General features: G+C 43.3%; 1 long non-coding RNA gene across 1 annotated transcript; it reads right to left on the bottom strand.

Moving 5' to 3' along the window:
- Positions 1-3,962: 3,962 nt before the first annotated feature.
- On the bottom strand, positions 3,963-4,454 carry LOC149972814 (uncharacterized). Its single transcript, XR_016490715.1, has 2 exons — positions 4,182-4,454; positions 3,963-4,023 (listed from the first exon to the last, which is right to left on the bottom strand). It is a non-coding gene; the product is annotated as an uncharacterized LOC149972814 (long non-coding RNA).
- Between the last annotated feature and the right edge of the window lie 12,284 nt (positions 4,455-16,738).

Genomic DNA, 16,738 nt, shown 5'->3' with positions numbered 1-16,738 from the left:
ACAAAAACGACAAAGGACGCCCAGCAATGTGTTTGTCAACTCTGGACCGGTAAGGAGATCATTCAAGGACGTCTCTCGAAACTTAGCTGAGCAGTCAAAGACGACGCGTATCTTCTCAGGCTTTTGTGGGTGATAAACCCCATGGTGCGGGATGTACCATGCTGGATGCTTGTTAACTTCCTCTTTGGAGACCTTCTCAGCATCTCCACAAGCTATGGTCTTTTCCATGAATGCTGTGTAGTCCTTGTAGTACTGCTTGTCTCTCTTTAGCCTCCTTTCCAGGCACTTGAGATGGTGAACTGCACATGTTTTATTGTTCGGCAGATTGGGTCTTTCTTCCTTAAACGGCAGCGGCATCTCATAATGTCCATTGTCCTTACGTCTGATGCCCTCTTTCATTTTCTTCAGGAACCGGATATCCTCTTGAGATATGAGGTCCTCTTCTGCAGCTCTCTCGTTGAAGTCAGATTCAAGCGTCTTGATAATGTCCAGTGTTGTGATTACCTCTCTTACACGTGTTCTACAAACATAGTGTACTTGATTTGTGAGGTTGGAAGAAGGTTGAAGGCTTGGCATCACCTGTCTAACGATAACCCGATGACTCACTCCAATAGGGTCGCCATAGTCGATACATGGATTTCCATAGCCGACTATGCTCCAGCCAAGATCTGTTCTCTGAGCAAAAGGCTGATTTCCCTTACCAGACACAATTTCTCTTGGAAGGAGAGCCTGGGAGCAGTTGTAGCCAATTAAGAGACCGACATCACAGCTCTGTCGAGGAGCAATCTCCTCTGCAATGTGTTCAAGATGAGACCATGCTCTTGCAGTCTCTGGAGTAGGAATATGATCTCAGTTTATTCCTGCAAACAATCTCGAGTAGGTCGTTGGCAGAGGGATTTTCTTCTCCAAGTAAAGCCCTCTAACCTGCAAACCAGACAGCTTCTGGCAGGGCACAATGGTATTCCTTGAAGCCATTGTAGAGAGTTTCAGTTGGAATGGCTCCTTCCTTGTATTGAGAGCCTTTGTTGTCTCTTCAAGGATAAAAGTGGTGTCACTCTGGGTGTCAAGAAGTGCATACACAAGAACTTCACGATCTGGCTCACTTGTGGTTGACACCCATACTGGAATGATTGTGGAGGTGTGAGTGTTGTTAATGTCCCTTACGACTCTGTTAGATATGGCCTCACTTGACGCTCTTGTCCCCTTATCTTGTGGGGTCTTCCTATCCCTTAACCTTTCCTTAGTACGATCTTCGTGCAGGCAGGATGGATGCCTCCTCTGACACGTGTCGCAGGTGTTCCTGTTATCGCAATCTTTTGAGCGATGCCCAGGCCTTAAACAGCCAAAGCACAATTTATTCTCTTGAACAAACTTCTGTCGCTCTGCGGTTTGCTTGTCCATGAACTTCCAGCATTTGTGGAGACTGTGACCTGACTTCTCACAGAAGACACAACTCGTAACAGTATCTTTCTCATCAGAGTTAGTTGCTAATACCCTTGCTCCAGGGCTTTGAATCCTTGGCGTCTTAGGTTTTCCATCTTCGCTTGGTTTCAAAGCATGAAGGGATGTGACAGGATTGCAAGCGATCTTTGCTTCTCTCATTAGAAACTTCACAAACTGACTGAAGCTTGGAAAGATCTCAGTTTCTTCTAAGATGTCTATGACCTTTCTATTCCATCTTGAAGTTAGCCAATCTGGAAGTTTAGCGAGGATCTTTTGGTTTTCATTACAGTCATTAAGCACCTCCAGGCCCTTATTCTGAGACATAGCAGCCTCACAGCTGCGAAGAAAGTCTACAAGGTCTCTAAGTTCAAGACTGTCCTTGGATCCTATCTTAGGCCATGCATTGAGCTTATCTCTGAAGGACTTGGCGATGAGGAATTTGTTTCCGTACCTTTCTTCAAGAATGGTCCATGCAGCATAGTAGGCTGACTCTGTTCCTAACATAAAGTAACTTTCGATGGCTTTCTTGGCAGGCCCACCAACATATTTTCTCAAGTAATATATCTTCTCAGTTGCTGGTATGTTCTTCCTGTCTATCAGAGTCTGAAAAGAGACCTTCCAGTCAGTGAACGAGAGTGGTTCTCCATTGAATGTTACTGGTTCTGGTATGGGGAGGCGGCTTTCACTGATTGATTCCGCTAGTAAACTGAACATGGTCTTGGTGCCATCTTCTTGCTGTGTGCTTGTCACAACATGTTGTGGTGAGAGACTGTGAAATGAGCCACTTCTGTGCATGACTTCTTTCACAGATTTGCAGTAGTTCTCTCTTCTCGTCCTCTGAGTTTTCATCTTGCTCATACACTTGCATTCGCGCCTTGGCAGCATTTAGTTTCTTGAGCACTTCTAGGCGCTCTAACTCTCTACGGTTGTCTTCTAGCGTCCTTCGTCTGGCAGCATTTTCTACCTCTAACTTGACTCGCAGCCTAGCTTCTGCTAAGCTGCGTTTCACAGCCTCAGCTTCTTGCTCCGCTGTCCTCTTCTTATCTTCATCTTCGAGTCTCTGAAGCTCTTCTAGTTGGCGTTCTTGCTTAACCATTACTTCTAAAGCTGCTTGGTTAGCAGCAACTTCCGCTGCAGCCTCTTGTCTCTTGACAGATGACACGCTTGAGCGTCTGGAGTTTACCTTTGAGTTGCTTTGAGACTGGGAGGAAGCACTTGAGGGCTGATAGTTGAGACTTGACTTATGTGAGAGTTCGGACATGCACAAGGAATTGCTGTCCTTCCAGTGCAACTCTATCTGGTTACTTTGACCTTCTTCCCTGCCTTTTAAATGACACCTTACAGTCTTGATAATAGACATTGTAACTGCTTCACAAGTATCAACTCTGCGTCGTATATCGTTGTCGGGAATGTCGATTTGACACAAATTTACATAGACAAGGTTTAGTTCTGTAGAGGTATGGCTAATCTTGTTTAAGAGGTCTTCTAGTAGGTCTTCAGAGCAACAGCCTGTCAGTGACAGTTTTGCTTCCTTTACCAGAGCCTTCCACTTCTCATAGCTGACCCTGAAACGATGTTCGAGCTGTCTCCACCTTTCGTTGCGCAATTCTCTGCCCTTTTCAATTAACCTGCGGACCCTCTCACCTTTTCGTGGCTCTTGTTGTGCTATCTCTTTAGCAGCCTCTGTATCATCATTCGCTGGCCGAAGTGACTCCACACCAGTCTGGGCCTCTTCCTGCTGTTCTGTTTGTTCTGATGAAGGCTCAAAGTTTGCGAGGTGTTGCTGCAGCTGCTCAACTTGACCCACCCCATCTCTGTCACCTTTAGTGAAACTACCTCTTTCTGACATTCTAAATCAAGTCAAATCAATTCTAGTTAAGGTTTGGATAGGTGAGTAGGTAATTTATACTCTAATTCACTGTAATTTAAACCTTAGTATGTGGTATAAACATGTATAATGCTTGTAACAAAGGCTTGAACAAACACCTTACCAAACAATTACACTATTAACTTACAGGTGAAAATAGAATTAATAGGTGTACGCTGACCCTTAATGTTTGTAACTATATATATATATATTTTTAGTAAGTATCAAATAATATTTTTCAGTAATACACATACCAGCGATACATTTAAGATAGAAAGAGCAAATGCATAATACCAGAGTCTTTATGAAATAGACAACTATCTCCAGTCCTTACGAATTGTAATCTTAAAGTCTCTTATTAACTGTTCACAAGGCTAGGACCACCTTCAAACACCTTGACTTGTACTTGCGTGTCTGACTTTCCTGTTAGTCTTGACCTTATGTTGCCTCACGATGCTTCTTTATGTGGAGATTTTCTTCTTAGTTTGCCGGTAGGTGCAAAACTCTTATCTGGCAGATGACAGGGTCTACCAGGATTTGGGAATCTTGTAGACGTTTTACAGATGGATGAGATTCTTCTTTCTCTCTTGCTCGTGAAGAGCATTGAGTTCTCACTGTAGCTCCCTTCAGTAACCACGAGCACAACCGTTCCTTGATTTTAACTGGCGGCTTTATTCTGTAGTTTTAGTCAGAATTATCACCTTCCGTGAGAACTATAAAGTAAATGAAAAATACAGTTAAGCACACTCTTACAACCTTATCTTACGAGTGACTTATTAGCTTGGTATAACTCTGAAGTGCTTACATACATAACAGTTTAACCAGCGTTATAATGGGTTCAGATTAAACACATGAATAAAGGAAAAAATACCTCATTGGCTGCTTATTACAGAAGGGAGGAAATCAAACTTCACACTTATTATTCCTGCCGTGAATTCACACTTCATCCTAACATACACTCTTCAACCTTTATGAACTACACCCGATGACATGAAAACTTAGCTAGCGCAGGATTGCCTTCCCTCCAAAAGTGTGTTGCTACGATAAGGATCCCCGTTACAACAGTATTAGCTACGTAGTTCCGTTTGTATTATCATTTCCCCCGCACAGCGGACACGTAAACAATTCAAACAAAAGACAACGACATAACCTGTAAGTCTAACTGTCAGTTTGAGTTTGAGTTTGAAGGTAGGCCTTGAAATACATCCACAGGGAAACCTCCAATTGACTCAGGCTAATTAACATCATTTATCAGAAGCTTCTAAAGCCATAACATAATTTTCTGGAATTTTCCAAGCTGTTTAAAGGCACTGTCAACTTAATGAACGTAAACTTCTGACCCACTGGAATTGTGATACAGTGAATTATAAGTGAAATAATCTGTCTTTTAACAATTGTTGGAAAAATGACTTGTGTCATGCACAAAGTAGATGTCCTAACCGACTTGCCAAAACTATAGTTTGTTAACAAGAAATTTGTGGAATGGTTGAAAAACGAGTTTGAATGACTCCAACCTAAATGTATGTAAACTTCCGACTTGTACCTGTGAGAAAGAGAGGCTATGATGGAGTAGCAGGACCTTGTGTGTCTCTATCTGATGACATGGAGGAGTCTGAGCTCACTAAACATATCAATAATCTTTCTGACCAGTCTCATGGACTTAGTAGCTTCAAATGCAGAGAACTAGCCTATGAATTGGCACATTGAATCAACATCCCTGCCTCAGACAACTGGTCATGAAGTTGAAGGGTAAGTGATATTGAACAGAGATCTATATGTAAATGTTGGCATACATTTAAGATATACAATATACTACACCCCCGTTCCATGAATTTAACTTTGACCTACCAGCACCAGCACCCACTGTCACAGGACACCAGCACCCAGATGTCTTTGTAAGTTGTGTCAAGAGACAAAGTTATGTTTTCAACATTGTAATGTTTAGATGAATTCTGATTATTTTCAGGGACAACATTCTGAGATATATGTAGATGTCTTTGTTAGAAAGAATACTAAATTTCCCTTGACAGAATGATGCTGATTGTAAAACAAATGGCTCAACTCACCCCGCTCTCCCCTAGAGGTGATCAAGCATGGTTGGATAAGTATACTAAGAGGGTATTACTCGTCATGGGTGAGCTGATACTACCTGGACAGTTTGTTAGCTGAACAGATTACATGCCTGGGAGGGGATCGTTTGCTGTGGTCAAACATTAAATTATGTGGGGTCCCATGTGTGGCTCATGGCATTATGATGAATGACTCTTTAAATGTCTAAAGTGTTTTCTTTTTCCTTGGGAAGTGAGTAGTCAGAGCACAACAGGGGTTAAAATATGCTGATAGCATGTTGACATACAGGTTGAAAATAGGACACATTAGTGTGCAGGCTGCTGAAGTTGATAAATTATACAGCACATTATCGGCGCTAGAGAATGAAGTAACCAAGTGCCTCAAACCAAATATAGCCACAAAACTGTGTTGGCCCGCTGAGCTAAAGTCTAAGATCAGGGAAATGATGCAATTCTTCTGTTCTCAGGCAGGGTTACTCATCACTAGGTTTCAAAATTCTGGTAATTTCCCCAAAGCACTTATGGATGACTTGGGAATTTGGGGGAAAGATACCAGAATTTTGCAACCCTACTCATCATGTGAGCATGTTTCATAAAACCTCCATTCCTCTGGATGGATATACCGTGTGTTTTATTATATTAGCTTGTGATTGTGGACTATGGTGATTACATGCTGTATGCCTAACTCCAACCTGGACTCAAAAGTAGATGTAACATAGTAAATTAAAATCCTGGATGATATGGTTGGTATGGTATGTATTAATTTGTGGACGCCGATAATCCATCTTGTATGACATGTGTGACGACCCTCCCACTCTGTCTGCCGTATTCTCTCTTTGTTGTTCCCTTATTAGGATGCTGGTGGGCGGAGTTGGGAGGGTCGTCAGCTACGTGGGAAACACCTGGGCCCAGGTGTTTCCCAGGATAAATACACCACTTCCCCATTCATGGAGGAGACTCTCTCCATGCAGACACTTTGATAGTTTTTTTTGTTGTGTTTCTTGGTGGTTTTTGGTTGTTTGCTTTAGCACCTTTCAAAACCCTGCATTATCACATTCATGCATGCAAAACACTCACTTACACTACTGATTACTGATTACACACACCATTGTATATTTTCCTTAGTTGCTTTAGTTAATAAATATATATTTTGTTACTCCTTATCTCCACGTTGTCTCCCTTTTTGTTACGGGCTTTGAGCCGGTTCATGACAAGTGGGGGCTCATCCGGGATATTTGAACTGTTGGGAGACCGTGGAGGTACGTGTTTGGTTTGCATATTTTTTGTTTGTTTGATAGGCCCAGTATTGGTTGCCTTTGTTTGGGTTGTGTGCTGCGTTGGAGAGAGTATAATGGTTAGTTTCCAGGCCCTGCCTAGCCTGGAAACCTTTGTTCTACTTTCTGTTGGGACATCAGTCTGAGGTGAGTAATCGGCTGTGTACCTCGGTGGGAGATTTGGGTAGGGTAGTGGAACTTGCTACCTGGAGCTATAGCCTTTTTCCCCTGATAGGCTTAGCGACGTTTCATTTTTTTTTGAATATGTTGGGCATGGTTAATGTTTGTTATTTTTGTGTGGTGTCTGTGGACTGAGCAGTTGTCTCGGGGGCACATCCGTGGCTTGGTGGAATTTGCCAGCATGCTGGGGAGTTTTTCCTTGCCAGCGGGCTACAGTGCGTAAATTCCCACCGCAAATCCGCATGAAGACTAGGGTTGAGTTACTGTAGGTTTTGGGGAAGCTCCGTATCTCATCTCTCTTCTGTGGTTCTCAGGGTGATTGTCAATTCTCGGGTTGTGGTCTGGTGTGCTCAGCAGAGGGGAAGAGCAAGATTTTTTTTTGTAACTATGGCGTCTTATGAATTCATTCGCTTTCCATCGGAGGAATTGTTAGATTTAGGTACTAAAGAACAGCTGTTGAAGGTCGCTGAACACTACAAGGTTGATATAATTGATAAACGTCTAAAGAACTCTATTAGGTTGATATTGAAGGCCAATCTGATGGAGAGTGGTATTCTTGAAGTTACCACTGGGCCAGCCACTGCTGAGAATTTGTCGTCTCCCCATAATGTTACAATGGCCATTCCATCGGTTAGTCCTAGTAGCCTTCTTTTTGAATAGCAGAAAGAACTGCTTCTGTTACAGCTGGAGCATGATCGTGAGAAGAGGGAGCATGATCGGCAAAATGATCGTGAGAAGCTAGAGCATGATTGTGAGAAGCTAGAGAATGATCGTGTAAAGTATGAAAAGGAATTGGCATTTAAACAAGATATGGAGCGTGCTAAAATCAAGTTGCAACAAGAACGTATAGAGTTGGTTAGGGAAGGAAAGATCTCAGGGGAGAGTTTGTTTTGGGAAGGTGATCCAGATTTACCTAGGGGTAGTTCCTCTTCTGGTCGTGCCCCAGAGACATTTGATATTGTTGGGAACTTACGGTTATTGCCTCAGTTTAATGAAAGGGATCCCGAGACATTCTTTTTGTTGTTTAAGCGTGTTGCTGACGCTAGGAGTTGGCCTGATTCTGACCGCACTTTGTTGCAGTGTGTGCTGACTGGTAAAGCGCAGGAAGCATATTCAGCTCTTAGTGTAGCCGACAGTGCCAGTTATGATAAAGTCAAAACAGCTGTTACAGATTTATGAATTGGTCCCTGAGGCTTACCGCCAACGATTAATTCCTTTAAAAAGGGATGATAAGCAGACTCATGTTGAGTTTGCGCGACAATTATCTTTACAGTTTAATCGCTGGTGTTCCGCCTCTGCAGTTGTGACTTTCCAAGGGCTGTGTGATCTGACTATGTTAGAGCAATTTAAGGACACAATTCCTGATCGCATTGCCACGTATATTAACGAACAGAAAGTAAAGAATGTCGCTGAAGCTGCGGTTTTGGCAGACGAGTATGTGTTGACTCACAAAAGTGTCTTTGCAGAGCACCGTATTCGGAAAGAGTGGGGGCGTTCGGATAGATTTGGGCTTCGCTCACCGAGATACTTTGGTTCATGGGCAGAGTTCTATTCAACTAGGGTTGAGCCTGACTCCCATGGTAAAGCTGACTTTGGGCAGGAGTGTCACTACTGTCAAGGTTCAGGTCATTGGAAAAACGAATGTCCACTTCTCAGGTCAAAGGGTGCTTACGCTAAATCCAAGCCTACCGCGTTAGCTGCACCTGTTCCACATCAGTTCACTCATGTCTCATTTCCTCAGGCCCAGGAGAATGTGAAAGTCCATATTGATCCAGACTATTTACCTTTCATTACGGAAGGTTTTGTGTCTATGTTAGGAAGTAAAGACCTAGTGCCAGTGAAGATCCTGAGAGACACAGGTGCCTCTGAATCATTTGTTGGAATCTGTGTTACCCTTTTCTGCTAAGACTGATTCGGGGAATAGTGTTCTAATTAGGGGAATAGGTTTGAACACTCTGTCAGTTCCATTGCATAAACTGATGTTGGATTGTGGGCTGGTGAAGGGTGAAGTTGTTTTGGGGGTGCGTCCTTCGTTGCCTTTTGAGGTTATCGACGTTATCCTTGGGAATAACTTGGCTGGTGAGCGTGTATGGCCTGTCGTGTTTCCATCTCTAGTGGTTTCCACTAAGCCGTCATTTGTTGGGATTCCTGATGAGTGTACAGAGTTTCCCAGAGGTGTTCTCTGCGTGTGCAGTGACACGTTCTATGAGCCGTGGCGAACTGGTCACTGCGCCGACTAATGATAATAATACAAATTAGTATGTCACTGTTTTCCCTGTTATTCCGTTATCTGTAACCCGCTCAGATCTAATTAATGCGCAATGGGATGACCCCACGTTAGAAGAGTTGCGTGACCAAATTGTGCCTGTAGAACAGTTGGGAGATGTCGCCCATGGCTATTTTCTCCAAGAGGATGTCCTGATGAGAAAGTGGGTGTCTCATGATAGTTGTTTTCTGGGGGAAGCAATTAGTCAGGTTGTTGTACCAGTTAAGCTTCGTGAGTTGGTGTTGGAAACTTCCCACAGCGACGTTGCTGGACATATGGGGGTGAGGAAAACCTACAATCGCATTTTAAGACATTTCTTTTGGCCTAGATTAGAGGGATGTTTCTGATTTTATCAACTTGTCACACCTGTCAATTAACTGGTAAGCCTAATCAAGCTATTAAACCGGTACCATTGTTTCCTATTCCTGTACTCAGCCAACCTTTTGAGTATCTGATTATTGACTGTGTGGGTCCCCTGCCTCGTTCTAAAAAGGGTAGCAGTTACCTGTTCACTGTGATGTCAGACCACTAGGTTTCCTGCTGCCTATCCTCTCCGATCTATCACAATTAAATCTGTGTTAAAAGCTTTGACTCAGTTTCTCTCATTGTTTGGAATCCCTAAGGTCATTCAGAGTGATCAAGGATCTAATTTCACCTCTAATCTGTTTAGTCAGGTTCTTCAACAGCTCCATATTAAACACTATTTGTCTAGCGCCTATCATGCGCAGTCAAGGAGCACTGGAACGTTTCCATCAAACTCTTAAGTCTTTGAGAGCTTATTGTACTGAGATGGATAAGGATTGGGAAAAGGGGTTGCCTTGGTTACTGTTAGACGCTAGGGAGGTTTCACAGGAGAGCGCGGGTTTCAGTCCAAATGACCTTGTGTTTGGACATAGGGTGCGTGGACTTTTATCTGTTCTCCAGGATGACTGGAAGTCTCCCGAGCCGCCTCAGTCCCTGTTATCGTATGTGTGAGATTTCCGGCGACGGCTGTATGCCGCTGGTGAAATGGCTAAAGAGAAGTTATCATCTTCACAGGAGAGGATGAAGGGCATATTTGATCGCCGAGCTGAGCCTCGTCACTTTAGTCCGGGTGACCAGGTTCTTGCTCTGCTGCCAATTGTTGGTTTTCCTTTTCAAGCCAAGTTTCAAGGTCCATATACAGTGTTGCGCCAGTACACTGAGCAAAATTATCTAGTGGCCACTCCAGAACGGAGGAAAGCACACCAGCTGTGCCATGTAAACCCTATTATGCACGTTCCTCTGAGACTGAACAATGGGATTCTACAGAGGACGCTAAACCTGTTCTTTTGGCTGATACCGTTGTTTCCTTGGGTTCTTGTCGTGCTAGATCTGTGCATGAGGAGGAAGATGTTCCTGGTCCTGACGATTGTATATTGCAGGGTATATTGAAAAATTCAGAAACACTGGATATCTTAGACAGTCTTCTCACTCACCTAACTGTTGATGGGCGGAAAGAGATGGTTGGTCTGCTTTAGAGATTTCCAGGTTTATTGTCTGATACACCTACATGTACAAACTTAATAGAACATGATATTGACATTGGAGATGCTGACCCCGTTCGTCAGCGGTTCTATAGTTTCTTCAGAGAAACTACGTTGTCTGGATGCTGATGTCAAGTACATGCTGGAGAGTAAGATAGCAGAGCCTTCTTTCTCCAGTTGGGCTTCTCCCTGTATCTTGGTCAGTAAACCGGATGGAACAAAGCAATTTTGTACGGACTACCGTAAGGTAAACAGTGTCACAAAGCCAGATTCATTTCCTCTTCCTCGGATGGAGGACTGTGTTGATCAAGTCAGTTTGTGAGCAAATTTGACCTGTTAAAAGGCTATTGGCAGGTGCCACTGACGACTAGGGCACGTGAAATCTCTGCCTTTATTACACCCTTTGGTCTGCACTCGTATTCGGTTATGAGTTTCGGTCTGCGTAATGCACCTGCGACTTTTCAGCGACTTATGAACAGGGTTGTTGCCGGTCTGACCGGGTGCGCTGTTTATTTGGACGATGTAGTGATGTATGCAGATACTTGGGAAGAACATCTGTCCCGTATTCAAGCCTTGTTCGAACGTCTGGCTGCGGCTCGTCCCACAATCAATCTGGCTAAATGTGAGTTTGCTCAGGCAACCGTTACATACCTTGGAAAAGAGGTTGGGCAGGGTGAAGTGCGTCCTGTTCGGGCTAAAGTGGTGGCTATTGATGCTTTTCCATCACCAACTACTAAAAATGAACTGATGCGTTTCTTGGGCATGATTGGTTATTACCGTAGTTTTTGTAGTAACTTCTCTACTGTGGTCGCTCCCTTGACCGATATGCTGAAAGCTAAGGCTGTTTACATTTGGTCTACTCGTTGTCAACACGCTTTTGAAGATGCAAAGAGGTTGCTTACCTCAACTCCGGTGCTGGCTGCTCCTCGCATGGATTTGTCATTTACCTTGCAGGTGGATGCTAGTCATGTGGGGGCAGGTGCAGTTTTGCTGCAAGCAGATGTGTCTGGGGTTGAGAGGCCTGTTAGTTGCTTTTCCAAAAAGTTCAACGATTATCAGTAGAACTATTCGGTTATCGAAAAGGAAGCGCTAGCACTCATTTGGGCGCTACAACACTTCGAAGTGCATGTTGAGTGGGGGTAGTACCTATTGTGGTCTACACTGACCATAACCCCCTCACTTTTTTGAGGTCCATGATGTGTCCAAACCAGAGGATAATGCGATGGTGTTTATTTTTACAATCATTTCATCTCGATGTGCGGCACATCCGGGGGACTGAAAACGTGATTGCTGATGCGCTCTCTCGTGCGCCCTGTTCCTAAATGTTTACGTGACTGACCTTTGTATTGTCATGTTCTCTCTGTCCTGTCTGTTCCCTCCTGGTCTTGTTTTCTTCTTTCCTCTTAAATGTTGCTTCCTGTGCGAAGGTTGCTGAGGTTTGGGGAGGAGGTTGGCTGGGGCAAATTGTAAGTGTGAACACGTAACCCCTCATCAATTTGTGGCGCAGAGGCTGTGTCAATTTGGAACTCAGAGGTTGGTATTTTGTTCCGGGGTCCTTGTTGGTCCCCGGTTTTATGGGGGTGAATGTGACGACCCTCCCACTCTGTCTGCCGTATTCTCTCTTTGTTGTTCCCTTATTAGGATGCTGATGGGCGGAGTTGGGAGGGTCGTCAGCTACATGGGAAACACCTGGGCCCAGGTGTTTCCCAGGATAAATACACCACTTCCCCATTCATGGAGGAGAGTCTCTCCATGCAGACACTTTGATAGTTTTTTTTGTTGTGTTTCTTGGTGGTTTTTGGTTGTTTGCTTTAGCACCTTTCAAAACCCTGCATTATCACATTCATGCATGCAAAACACTCACTTACACTACTGATTGATTACACACACCATTGTATATTTTCCTTAGTTGCTTTAGTTAATAAATATATCTCGTTACTCTTATCTCCACGTTGTCTCCCTTTTGTTACTGGCTTTGAGCCGGTTCGTGACATATGTTATGAATTACAATCCGTATTATATGTTACGAATTACAATCTTTATATGTTACGAATGTGCAATTTGTTGTGGCTAACGCTGGCTAGGTGGCTAACACTAACGTTGGCTAGGTGGCTAACACTAACATTGGCTAGGTGGCTAACACTAACGTTGGCTAGGTGGCTAACACTAATGTTTGCTAGGCAATGGGTTTTGGTTAGGAGTTAGCTTAAAGTGTTAATGTTAGGGGAAGGGTTAGCTAACATGCTTGGTAGTTTCAAAGTAGCTAAAAAGTAGTAAGTAGATGCATGTTTTCTAAAATGCAAAAGTTGTCCGTGATGAGATTCGAACACAACCTGTGGGAGATTACATTACACCCTCCTTTCCATTTTGCCTTAATGTAACCTTCTGTCTTATGTACCAAATGTTACATGTCATACTCATTTGAGTGTCCTGGATTTTAGTTTACTATGTTACATCTGGTCTATGAGACCAGGATGGTAACTCAGCCAGAAGGGTTAAACCGATGTATTTTGATTGCTAAATATATTTTTCTCCATGAAAATCAGTCATACCATGAGACATACAGTATACCTCTAGGCAGAGGGAAGATAAACAGGAGTGGGAGTATCCCATCTTTTAGTGAATAAAAAGCATGAAGGAAAGAACGAGGGTTGATGTAATACAGACATGATGATGTCAAACACGACAAAATGTAAATATAGAGAACAGGGACTGCTACAGTACATTGGTCTTATAGGGGCTATATGCAGTTCACACAATAACAAAGCTGACTCCGCCACTGTTTTGATAAAAAGCTGAGGGATGGGGCTGGAAATGTACCCACTGGACAAAATCTGTTTGAATCAGTGTTGAAATGAACTCTGTGCACAGTGGATAACCACACTCCAATTCATAGACAGCGCTATGGATTCAAGGACTGACCATCCGTGATATCAAAATTATAGTTTTAGCCATGTTTGAAGCCTATGTAGTGTTTATTTCCAATGATGTTTAATAAACACTGGAGTAAAACAATATATGTTGGGTTCTGATGGGGTATGACAGTTTAACTAAAATACTGAGGGCTCAGTATGTTTGTCTTTACTGAACCAAGTCTACAATATACAGTATGTGCACAAAACATTAAGAACACCTGCCTAATATTGAGTTACACCCCCCCCCCCCCCCCCCCCCCCTTGCCCTCAGAACAGCCTCAATTCATCGGGGCATGGATTCTACAAGGTGTTGAAAGCGTTCCACAGGGATGGTGGCCCATGGTGTCTCCAATGCTTCCCACAGTTGTGTCAAGTTGGCTGGATGTCCTTTGGGTGGTGGACCATTCTTGATACACACGGGAAACTGTTGTGTGAAAAACCCAGCAGCGTTGCAGTTCTTGACACACTCAAACCTGTTTTATTTGGCACCTACTACCATACCCTGTTCAAAGGCACTTCAATCTTTTGTCTTGCCCATCCACCTTCTGGATGGCACACATACACAATCCATGTCTCAAAAATCCTTCTTTAGCCTTCTCTTTCCTACACTGATTGAACAAGTAACATCAGTAAGGGATCATAGCTTTCACCTGGATAATCTGTCATGTTTTGTACACAATTGTATATGGGGATTTGTTATTTTAACTACACAAGTCAGTTCAGAACAAATTCTTATTTTCAATGACGACCTAGGAACAGTGGGTTAACTGCCTTGTTCAGGGGCAGAACAAGAGATTTTTACTTTGGCAGCTCGGGGATTCGATCTAGCAACCTTTTGGGTTTTTGGCCCAACGCTCTAACTTCTAGGCTACCTGCCGCCCCAGGTGCGTGAAAGGATATGAATCAGAGACCAACAGAAAAGAAAAGATGTGTCTGTCAAGCATCACAAGTGACTTCAAAAAAATGTGACCGACCGGCTTGACTCGGTCTTATGTAGCAAAATTTGAAATTGTGTTTTTTTACATTGGATAAAAGTAGAGACTCATAGCTAGACAATTGTATATCATACACTACAGGGACAAATGGAAAGTAATTCTGCTTTGAAAGTTGAACAACTTGTATCCTCATTTTTGAGAAAATGGCCTTTGAATGTTTTGGTACCTACACCCATTCAGCATAATTTACACCATCTCTTAAACTTTAGCGTCCTGTCCTTTAGTGTTCTGTCCTAACAACAGAAGTCAAGCACCCAAGTTAACTGGTTAACATTGGCTAGCTTACTAGCTACTTCCAGACACAAATGAGAGAACAGTTCACTGACCATTTTACTGGCCCTGGCAGAGCTGGTTTGGCTGTTTTTATGTTACCGTTGGTGACTGCAACCGTGCTACTGGCAACAATTTACACTTTTTTTGCCAACGTTTACTGACACCGGCCCAGTTTCAACGGGTGTTGAGCGTTCATAAATTCGGCAATTTACTAGCTACGTCTATCAACAGTGTTATAGTGACATTCTATTGAAATGGTTTCTTGCATAGTGGAATCTTTTGTTAAGACACATAGCTAGTTAGCTAGGTAAACAATGAACAATAATTCCAACTCATGACATTACTACATGAAACTGCAGGTAGCTAACCAATCAGGTTCAATGTTAGTTAGCTAACATTAGGCCATAATTAGCTAAGCAAATGGCTCTGAGATACAAATAATATTACTACACAGATCATACACGTAATGCTAGCTAGCAAGCCAGCCAGCTAATGTTAGCTAGCTAACTAACAGTACACTTTAACTTGAAATGAAAATGACTTTCTGTCAGCATTAGAAATGTGTAAAATGTGAAAATGTAGTTAACTAGACTATCTTACCCATATACATGGAATGGTTGCTTCTCCCTGTCATGGATGCCATGGTTGCCCTTACTTAGTTTGAAGATGTAATCCGGAGACCGATGGTTTCTCCATCTTCTTAGCTATCAGAATCTAATTCCACTGATTTCAAAACTCGGTCCTCCAGAAAGTGGAGATCAACACTTATGTAGTTCTACTACGTGGTATATAAATATTTTAAAGCCATGTTAGACAGGATTCCCTACACCAGCTCAAATAGACAGAAGCGTGCTACATGGCAGACCAATCCGAAACCATCTCTCGGCATGTCCAGCCCACTCATTATCTTAGACGTTCATGGCTAGCGGGAAGGTTGCTGACTTTTTCTGTGGCTAAACCAACTAGGCTCGTCATTTAATAATTTTATTCGTATTTACAGATGGCATGCAAGTTTGTTATTAAGGCACATGAAAGTTCCAGAAGGCATTTCTGAAACAAAAAAAACATTTAAAAAAACGTTACATTCAAATGGCTCGCATGTTTCCTGAAACTAGTCACACATTGTGCTCTTTAAAAAAATTAAAAAATATATTTTAAATTTTCCACTGGCTCTTATGTGATGAGAATAGCTTGAGCAAAAGAAACAAAGCACCAGTCTGCTCTGAGTGCACTGAAGCCCGTCACTTTGATTCACGTGTGGTGAGTCTGCATGCTGACTGCAGGAATGTGCACCAAAGAGTTTAATTTCAACGTCATTTTAGAGAATTTGGCAGTACGTCCAACCGGCTTTACAACCGCAGACCACGTGTAACCACGCTAGCCCAGGACATCCACATCCGGCTTCTTCACCTGCGGGATCATTTGAAACGAAAGAGTATTTCTGTCTGTCATAAAGCCCTTTTGTGGGGAAAAACTCATTCTGATTTGCTGGGCTTGGCTCCCCAGTGGGTTGGCCTATGCACTCCCAGGTCCACCCATGGCTTCACCCCTGCCCAGCTTCGGTCAGTCCATTTTTAGTCGTGATCCTAACAAGGCCATCGCTCATATAATGCTGTAACCTTGATGCTGAGCAGCCAGCGGTGCGGCGTGTGATGTGATATAGACCAAGGTGAACATCTGGCTGTTGTCAAACTGGCTGGTGTGAGTGTGATGGCCAAGCAGCAGAGGAGAGCAGAGCTAAGGGTCTCAGCTCAGAGGAGAGGAGCAGACTTTTATTCCCATGAATGGACAGACTGACCTGTATTAAGCTGAATGGACAGGCTATCAGCAACAGGGCCAACAGGGAAAAGCCGTGTACCTTTCTCCGCTCAATCATGGGTCACGTCTCCTTAGGGGTGTTGAGGGGTGTGGATGACAGGACAGCTACTGATCATGACACACAGGCACAATA

This window comes from Oncorhynchus mykiss, chromosome 22, assembly GCF_057628025.1.
Source record: "Oncorhynchus mykiss isolate SJ-2025 chromosome 22, ASM5762802v1, whole genome shotgun sequence".
NCBI classification, from domain to species: Eukaryota; Metazoa; Chordata; class Actinopteri; order Salmoniformes; family Salmonidae; genus Oncorhynchus; species Oncorhynchus mykiss.
The sequence above is the reverse complement of the archived record's forward strand: the minus strand, read 5'-3'. Positions and strand labels throughout refer to the sequence as shown.